The sequence below is a fragment of the Sceloporus occidentalis genome, unplaced genomic scaffold (assembly GCF_023333645.1).
Source record: "Sceloporus occidentalis isolate IW3139 unplaced genomic scaffold, rSceOcc1.0.p SCAF_6, whole genome shotgun sequence".
NCBI classification, from domain to species: Eukaryota; Metazoa; Chordata; class Lepidosauria; order Squamata; family Phrynosomatidae; genus Sceloporus; species Sceloporus occidentalis.
Genome location: NW_028316986.1, coordinates 114,370,261 through 114,380,588, shown reverse-complemented (window position 1 = coordinate 114,380,588; position 10,328 = coordinate 114,370,261). Strand labels below are relative to the sequence as shown.

General features: G+C 40.7%; 1 pseudogene; it reads right to left on the bottom strand.

Annotated features, from left to right (window-relative positions):
• Positions 1–8,737: 8,737 nt before the first annotated feature.
• LOC149311286 (protein farnesyltransferase/geranylgeranyltransferase type-1 subunit alpha pseudogene) lies at positions 8,738–10,007 on the bottom strand (annotated as a pseudogene).
• Between the last annotated feature and the right edge of the window lie 321 nt (positions 10,008–10,328).

Genomic DNA, 10,328 nt, shown 5'->3' with positions numbered 1-10,328 from the left:
TGTGGAAAACTACACCAGACCCATGTCATCAGAAAACAGCCAGGCCAAAAAGGAATAGTAAAATACCGCTCCTTTTGCCAGCCTGGTTCAAAACCATGACAGTGGCCCAGATCAGTGCCAGGTGCAGGCGGTCACCACAGCCCCAGTGCAAATGGCACCAGAGCGGCCCCTCCACCATTTTCTTTTCTTTTCTTTTCTTTTTTTTTGGGGGGGGGGACTGTCTGTTTCAGGCAATTGTTAAAGGAAAGATCAGTAAAGAAGTTTCTAGTAGAATGGAAACAATTGTTAAGGTACTTAAAAAAGAATGGAGAAATAAGGATGTGAACTGGATTAGAGAGTTAAAATTACTTTATTTAGCAATAAATAGAAGTACAGTGCACCCGCATCGTACGCTGAAAGCTGCGCAACAGGGTTGCAATGGTGCACGCTCCATCATATGCGTTATTTGCCTTTCATGGAGGGGTCCAGAATGAATTCCCCCATGTAAAGCAAGAGTGCACTGTACATATCTAGATTAAATTGGTTAAGGTAACCAGAAAAATGAGTAAATTAACTTTTTCCACTCCTATTTAGGGCAGAAGATTGGGGCTGCGGCATGCAGTTGTTGTGGCCCCAGTCTGGCACTCCCTTTTCTTTGAACTTGATAAAGTGTCCAATAATGATGTATAAGATCAATGACAATGACTAGCATGAAGAATGGCATGAAGATGCTAGTCCCAAATGTGATGCAAAGAAGTATGTCATTACAGAAAGTTAGTACCTCTTCAGTGATGGGAAACAAAAATCTAGAATGAAAATATAACAAAACTAAATTAAGCTTTATTTTGAGAGGCCTAGGTGGATTCTAAGAATGAGTTCTTTATTTCCAATATTTTAATTTGCTCCAGGAATATATGGGCACGTTATAGACGGGCCTTTAATACGCCCCCGTCACGTGCTAGGGGTTGGCCGAGGACCTAGCATCCATACCGGCCTCACCCTTAGCACGTGACGAGGGCGTAAAGATGGCGGCGCCCTACACATACGGGTGCCGCCATCTTTACGTGTCGGATGCATAGCATCCGCATGTCGTGCGGCGCTTATGACATCGCGAGTGCGCGATTGGTGCCTCGCGGCATCATAACTGTGCCACAGGAAGAAGCTCCATTTTGGAGCTTCTTTTTTGCTCCACGCAGGAGTTGCGCGGTTTGGCTGCTGCAGCTCACTCGCGGAGCAAACAGCAGCGCCAGCAGACTGCCGCAAAGCGGCGGTCTGTAACACACCATGGAGAGGGATCATTAAAGCAGAAACATACCATAATAAAACTAATTCATATAATGTGTTTAGATAAATCCTAATATTTCAAGCATTTGTTAACAGGGAGATTTTCTAAAATAGAATAATTAAGGTATTTTTCTTTCAAAATGGAATGTTGTGTGTTAACCCTGGAGAAAGGATCCATGGCACTCTTTCTAAAATGTGTCCTGTGTTTTATCATCTAGTGAAGACTCCAGCCTCTAATTATGTTCAGCACAGCATGGCATTTATGAACCAAAGATTTTAGATCACAGAAGGCAGTGAGTCTTTAGGCCTTGGTTCTTGATCATATCACTTAAGAACTCAGGGAGTACATGTGTAATGTTCTTCTAATGAGCTCTCACAGACAACTGGTTGCCTACTGTGCAAACAAAATGTTGGACAAAAGATGCCTTCAGTCTTATACATAGACCTTTGATCTTCATACACTGTAATGTCCTTTTACAGAAAGTCCAAAATAGCACCTGAGAAATGAATATGAGTTCAGTGGTGTGCCGGTTGAGATCATTCAGAATGGAGACAGACTGGCTGCAGTTATTTACAATAAAACTCCATTTAAAGTAATATAATATGTTGTACCTGGCACTGCCTTTGAAGATCATTTGAAAACAGCAGTTAGTGTAAAATATGATCACTGACCCTATCTTAGCCATAGTTGGTTAAGTTGGGTAAGAAATTAGAAACTTAAATGACCACAACTGTAAACACATGTGTGCACACCACTTTTTATATCTTGGATGTAACAGAGTTTATTTTTGTGACCACTATTTGGCTTTACTGAGTATTGCAGTTTATTGGTAGTATTGTACTTATGAAATCTACTATAGGAATCTTGTTGGCTGAAGATTGGGTGGAAAACATGACAAACTAGCAAATGGACATATTTTTAATTGTAAAATGCACTAGTTTCTCATGTTGCTTTTAGTGACAAATATTAGCACACCAATCTGAGTACAGAATATTGAACTAGTGATCATAATTTATGTAGATAATCAACAAATGGAAATTCCTCTCAGCATTGGAACATAATTGTAGATGAAATCACATTCACTCTTTAAGCTTAGTTAAGTCTGCCTTTTCTGATATTCATTTGCTCTTCCTAAGAAATTTTTTTCAATTCCCATTTGAGCACATTCATATTAGATCATGGGAAGTTACTATTTTTTAGTATATAATTCCCAAAGTTCTGGAGTCAATATGGCTATCTTGACTGGAAAAGTACCTAATTAGGTAGCGCTCCCTGAACCAATAAACAAACATACATTACATGACTATACTACGACACAGTATGTATAAACATGTATAAAGACATGACGATAATACACAAAGCTACCAAGCGATTACAGTATATGAAATTTGTATTTTAGGAAAGATGAATGCAAAACTACATATGAATTTACAGGCTGACCTTTGAGGGTGGGCAATCTTCAAGCAGGTGCAGAAACAGAAAGAAATAACCCTAAGATTGGAAAAATGAGAAACTCTGAGAAACCATTCCATTTTTAAATCTCCTATGAATAATTGCAAGAATATACTAAAGATAATAATCTGCTCAAGAAAAATGTTCAGCGTTTCAAATCCACATTTACGCAGTATAGGCATTTTAGAATGGCATAAGTAATGTCAAACAGTATAATGAAGTCATGGCCCCATGAGAACTTTCAGTACCCTGCAGCCAAAAATATATACCATAATGGGGTTTGATAATGATTTTCCAGTTCATTGACTTGAGTAAAGAAAGTCTTGACATTACTCTTTAGGCTAATGGACTTCAATATCAAACGGCAGCGTGGATTCTCACTTCTTTCAGCACTTTACTGATTTATGCAATGCTGAAACTGTGAAACAGCATGCTAATTAACCTGGGCCTTAAATTAACTGAATCCAATTGTTAGAACTGTCTAGTTTGTTTACTAATACTATAACATTTAAAGAACTTGTTCTTATTTTCCAAAGAACTTGGGAGTTTTCATATGCAACGCAGGTTTTAAAATGAGATTATATTATTTGTTTGCTCAGCCTTATTCTATTAAAAATTCTCCAAGACCTACCATAATCACAGTATATAGGTGCTGAGAGAAAAAAATCTCTTGGATAACAGCTGACAGACTCTGATATTATGAAGCAGAAGTTGACAATGAGATGTTGGGCGACTCCTTGAGTAGGATTACACTTGATCTGTCTCAATTGTTGAGCACTGCTGATGTGGACATGCTGCTAGAACAAAGAAGGAAGACACCTTGTCCTCTAGATCCCTGTCCTTCCTGACTTGTCATCCAGAGAGGAGATGCAATTAGATCTCCATTACCATATATTTTTAACCCATCTCTCAGGGAGGGAAGTTTTCCATCTCGTTTAAAAGATGCAGTGGTGTGGCTACTTCTTAAAAAAGCTTTTCTGGATCCCCTGGAATTTAACAACTATAGACCAATATCAGATATTCCTTTTCTGGGCAAGGTGATTAAGATGGCAATTGCCTTCCAAGTCCAAGCAGTCTTGGGTAATACACACTTCCTAGACTGGTTTCAAACTGGTATCAGAGCAGGATGTGGAGACCACTATGGTTACTTTAGTGGATGATGTTTGGCTGAGCATTGACAGGAGGAGTGTGTCCCTATTTGGTCTTTTGGATCTCCCAGTGGCATTTTATAGCTCTAATAATGGTATCGTTCTGGAATGCCTGGGGGTGGGAATTGATGCCACTCTGTTTGGTAGTTCTGGTTCTGTCTCTTGGATATGTTTCTGATGGTATTGCTTGGGAGTGGCTGGTCCTCAAAGGAGAAAGAGAAAGAAAAAAAATCTTAAACTGTTATATGGCATACAATTCTTTGTCTCCCAGGGTCCACATGGCCAAAAGGCAGCCCCTGCCTATATGGATATCCCTCCATGTCATCTTAACTGAGGACGATAACAACATCTTGATAAAATGTAGGCCTATCCTTGTCATTTTTTTCTTTCTCTTGTTTAATTTTTAACATGTTTGCATGATGAAGAATCCAATGGTTGTCCCAATAAAAGTATCACTGTTTTGTAGATTTTGGATGCTATTGAATCCAGACAAGACTTGCTGGCAAGGGTGCTATCTGAGTTGGGGGGGTATCAGTTGTGATTGGCTTAACACTCCCCCTGAAGGCTGTTTGCAGCTTGAGTGTGCTCCTGGACCCATTACTCCAAATGACAGCCCAGACAGTTGTCACAGTCAGAAGTACTTATTATCAGTTTGGCTGTTATGCGGTCCTAGAACTGGAGGACCTAAAGATGGTAGTACATGTGCTGGCAACCTTAATTAATTTCCAGGACAAAGTGTTACCTTTAAGGCCCTACCTGTCTTGGGCGGTTTACAGACTGCCCTTTTGGGGCAGCCTGTTCTTGCCCCTTTCCCCGCCGGATCAGGGCCTCAGCTGCCACAGTGGCAGCCTCTGAGGCCCAGTTCCGCTGCTTTCCAGGCTCCGTTTCGGAGCTCCTTTCAGCGCAGCAGAAAAGGCGCCCCAGGTGCCCTCGCGCAGCACCAGGACATCGCTCCATTTGGAGGCGGCGCGGTCGTGACATCCCAATGGTGGCACCCATGTAGGATGGGTGCCGCCATTTTGTACGTACTAGGTACATACTAGGGTTAGGGCATCTGGAAAGGACGCCCTTTCCTAACCCTAGTACGTACCTAGTGTGTACTTTTTGCCCGTCTGTAATGGGCCATGGTTACCTACAGGATTGCTGTCTCCCATATCATCTGCCCCATACACTTAGGTTCTTTGAGAGACATCCACTTCAGTCAACCAAAACTAGGCCGACTGTTACCCAGACAACATTTTCTTCAGCCACCCCCAGAATGTGGAATAATTCACTGAGGAACAAAAATTTTATTTGGATGAATCAATGCTCTCATTTTGTCCCCCTGCAGCTAAGCCACTGCCTATCCCTGTTGTAAGGCAAAAATATTTGGGGGTGACTTAATCTTGAATGATCAATGAAGACATATTAGCTCCACACAAAAACTGTTCTTGTTTGAAGTGGAGGCACTAAAACTTGTTTGTTGATAGAGATCAACATAGGGGCCTGAATTTTGGATTGGGCCATGTTAAGTAACTGCACTTAAAATTTTACCACCACAACAGTGATTTCTGGTGATTATGTGGCAAGGAACTAGAAAATAACATTTTACATTTCAATCATTTTTATTATTTTTTTCAGCTGGTATAGCATATAGATAAAGAACTCTGAAACATTTTCTCAACTTGTATACATTTATCCTGAAAGTAGCATTTATTTTTAGTAGCACCATCACTTTTGACTGTTACGTACACAATCATTTAGAAACAACCTCATACAAAAAAAATACTATTCTTTATTTTAAAAAAAAATCAGTTAATTCAAACTGAAAAATAAACTCCAGTTGTCATTTTGGAGAAAAAAAACTGAGGACAATGACCAAAATGTTTACAAGGTTAGTGATGACATTTCCAGGCCACGGAATGAGGTGTGGGTGACTGGCTACCACCTTTCCAAGTTAGTGTGATGTCTGAACATGGACAGAAGATTGATCATGAAACTTTTAGACAGGTGCTAGTCTGCATTCTTCAGAACCACATAAGCAAAAGAAGTGAAGGAGATCAAAAGAGCACTGGTGCAGGTCAAGTCAAATTGATGTGTTGGCATGAACAGAGTAGATAGGCCTAGAAAAATGAATGCTGCTAGTCCAGTATGAGGGAACCAAGGACAAAGTATTATTCAAGACCAAGTCGTCCTTCTAGACTAATTACAACCTGCGCTCCTCCTAGGGTCATTTCAATAACAGCCTACCTCTCATTAAACAAAAGCTATTGTATTGCAATAGATGGACCTTAAGTTTCTTTATTTCAGGGTCTGTGTTAACATGCAGTGTCCTCAATATTCACTGGAAGTGCCCCTTATGCATTAATCCAACATATTTGCTGTGGACTGGTTTGAAACTATGGCGGGATACAAACCGCCGCTTTGCGGCGCTTCCCCGCCGCCGCCGTTTGCTCCGCGCGGGAGCTGCAGCAGCCAAACCGCGCGGCTCCCGCGCGGAGCAAAAAAGAAGCTCCAAAATGGAGCTTCTTTTGGAGTCGCGTTTGCGACGTAGCGAGGCGCCAGGGGCGCACTCGCTACGTCACAAAGGACGCGACACGTCTGGACGCTATGCGTTCAGTACGTAAAGATGGCGGCGCCCATGTGGAAGGGGCGCCGCAATCTTGTACGTATAGGATACGTACTAGGGTTAGGGGGGTGCGGAAGCACCGCCCCTTCCTAACCCTAGTACGTATCCTATACGTACTATATGGCGGTTTGTATCCCGCCAATAATTCCTTTATTCAAGAATTGGTATTGAAATGAAGAGTTAAAAGAGCAAATAATTAAACAAACAGTCTATAAGCACTTAGAAAGGAATGCCGTGATCACTGAAAGTCAACATGGGTCTCTCAAAAACAAGTAATGTCAGGCTTCTCCCTCCCTCCCTCCCTCTCTCTTTCTTTCTTTCTCTCTCTGATACAATTACAAGTTTGGTAAATGAAAGGAATGCTATGGATGTGGAATATTTTGATTTCAGTGAGGCCTTCAACAAATACCCACAATATTCTTGCATACAAGCTAGTAAAATGTGGGTTAAACAATGCAACTGGTAAATGGATTTGTAATTGGTTGACCAGCCAAACCCAAAGGATGCTCAGCAATAGCCCCTCTTCATCCTGGAAAGAAGTGGCCAGCGGGGTGCCACAGGGTCCTCTTCTGGGCCCTGTGCTATTCAACATCTTTATCAATGGCTTGGATCAAAGAATAGAGGACATGCTTATCAAATCTGCAGATGACACCAAATTAGGGCTACCTAATGCCCCAGAGGACAGGATCAAAATTCAAAATTACCTCCTTTTTTAATTTAAAAAAAAAAATTAAACATCCAGAAATCAGTAACATAGTAAGTGAAGAATGCAAAAAGACACAATCTGCAGCTGAAAAGGAAAAAAAAACTTCACTGGGTGAATGTTGAAACTCTTTAAATAGTTAAGAGCAGAAGAGAAGCAAAAGTAAAATGTGACAGAACACAATTATTCAGTAACTTGTGCACAGAGACAAAGAAAACTGCAATAATCAGCAATGCAAATAAATAGAATATAGCACCAAAAATGATATAACAAAAGACTTCTTCCACAAGATTAAAAAAAATCAAATGCCAATGTAAACCAAGAGTGGAAGTGCTATACAACAAGCAGGAGACTGCAGTCAAGAAATCAGATGGACACTGGGATTTGGAAGGGCAGATACAGACAATGTCCTCCGGTATAAAGATATATCATTGAACATCCAAGTCAGGATTGTCCATGCCACTGTACTTTTGATTTCTGTATATGGTTGTGTAAACTACACAGTGAAGAAAGTGGATAGGAAGAAAAGCAAATAAGTTGAACTCTCCCTAGAAGCCAAGATGACTGAGAGGCAGTACAGACTAGCACTAGGGCTGAATTAGGACTGAGCATTCACATGCTCCGAGCACTAGTTCCACCGCCCCGCTGCCATCATGGCACGTGCCATGATGATGTCCATGGTGCCCAGTGCCTGGCTTCTTTTAGGGAGTGGGTCAGTGCCACAGCATGCGGCTGCTGCGGCACTGACCCGAGGCAGGAAGGGGCAGCTTCCAGCCACCCATCTCTACTGCACCTAAATTGCAGCTGTGTTACTTTGGATATATCATAAGAGATGACTCTCTGAAAAAGGCAATAATGCTTAATAAGATAGAAGGCAGTAGGAAAAGAGAAGATCCCATTCCAGATGAATAGACTCAATCAAAAAAGCCATGGTCCTGACTATGCAAGTTCTGAGCAGGGCTGTTGATGTGACTTGAAGGTCTCTCATTCATAGGGTTGCCATAAGTTGAAGTCAACTTCATGGTAATTAACAACAACAAAGAGACTATTTTGCAGACATACAGGTATTTAGCCATGGCAAGACACTGGGCGACCTTGGGCAAGTCATGCTGTCTCAAAGTGGAAGACAATGGCAAACTTTTTTTTTTCCTTGTGCAAGTATCTATATCTTTATTACAAATTATTGATGGCATTAGTTGGGTACAATGAAAACAGTGTTACATAGCTCCTCCAGTAGACAACTACATACCCTCCTTACAGTAACTAAAATTAAGTTACTCTATATATATCCACTGTACACAAGGTCTCTACAATCCAACTCAAATACATTCAGAATCTTACATGCACATACTTTATGAGAACATGGGCCACTTTATGGAGGCCAAGGCTGGGAATTGATTTAGGGCATTAAATTTGCTAGTACAGCATTATTTATATACAGTTAAGAAACAATTGCTTTATTTGGTACAATTCAAGTAATTACTAAGTGTTTTTTGAACACACAGTGCTTTGGACCACCCCATAACTAACCTTTATAGCAGCAGAAACCACAGGTCTATTTGTTACATAGAACTCTGTGCATTCTCTGTGTAGTTAGAAGCAACATCTCTGTAGTACTGTATAGTTACAACATATTTTGGAGAAGGGGCCAACGCTCTGTTTAACTGTCTGCTTAATCCCCACTCAAAGTTTGTGTAATACACACAAAACTGAAGGCCATGTTTTTTCCTCCTAATATGAAGAAACTGCTGATCACCTTCAATTGGCACATCCTGTTCCTCATTTGGGCTGTGTTTACTCTTAAGGGATCTTCCAATGTATCGCCAGTATTCCTTCCGTATTATATCCTTTTCCTTAGCCAGGATTTCACATAACTCTAATGCTTTGTTGAGAGTTTCTTCCTTGTTTTCAAGTTGGTTTTCTAACATATACAGTCGGCCCTTCTTATACACGGATTTTTTATACATGGATTCAAGCATCCATGGTTTGAAAATGTTCAAAAAAAGTATACATTTCAAATATCAAACCTTGATTTTCCATTTTTTATAAGGGACACCATTTTGCAATGTCATTTAATGGGACTTGAGCATCCACGGATTTTGTTATCCATGGGGGATCTTGGAACCAAACCCCAGTGTATAACAAGGGTCCACTGTATTCATATATATCCACCAAGAAGGCAATCAGGTAGGGAGAACTGTGACTTGGTTGCAATTCCAGCAGCTATTCTAAGAGATTTTGATATTTTGAAAGGCCACAATCTTGCAAAATCCCTTTCAAATAGTTCCAAGCACTTTCATTATGAGGTACCATCTTGATCATTTCTAGGGTGTACTAGGCTTCTCTCTCAAGAACAGAAGGATCATTATAACCAGTTGTATTTGAAATTACGAAGTATTTTTGCTTCCACACAGAATTATTTCTGTCATCTTCTTTCAAGAGCTGTTCAACATACTCCAGTTCATCATCCCATAGCTTAAATTCCTGAATCAACCACTGCCTATGCTGCCATGCATGATAGTTTTTGGCAAGAATGTCTGCTATAAATTCAAGTTCTTGAGATGGATTCTTCAGCCAGTCCATCAGCACCCGTCTGTGATGCCAGACTTGATAATTCTTTGGTTGATCTTCAATGATAGCTGTGATGTAATTGTGTTCTTCATGTAAGGACTGTAGAAGAACCCTACAGAAATGCCACACTGTGTAGTTTGCAGCATTAAGATCATTAGCATCCTCTGTCAACTTGAAAGCTCTTTCACTCCTCTCATCAAGTTGCAAAACAGCTCAGAAGTAATTATATACATCTTTACATTTTTCACATAAGCTACCCATTTAGCTTGTTTTAACACTGTATATCACCTACCTCTTGGTAGGGTGCGAGTGAGGCAGAAGGAGGGAGGGGGACAGAGTCATCCACTGCTGCCACCACTGCCCCAGACCAGGTGACACTAACCATAGTGACACCATTGTGAAGAAATAAATCTCTCTCTCTCTCTCTCTCTCTCTTTTAACATGTATTTTGAACTTCTCTGACTTTAAGGGGTTCTTCTCTTTATTCATCTCACCTTCACAGAATAGAAATGACAATAGAGTGGGACTAGCATTTCACCTCCTTCCATGTTTGAACAGCATGCTTCAAAACAACCGAAGAGA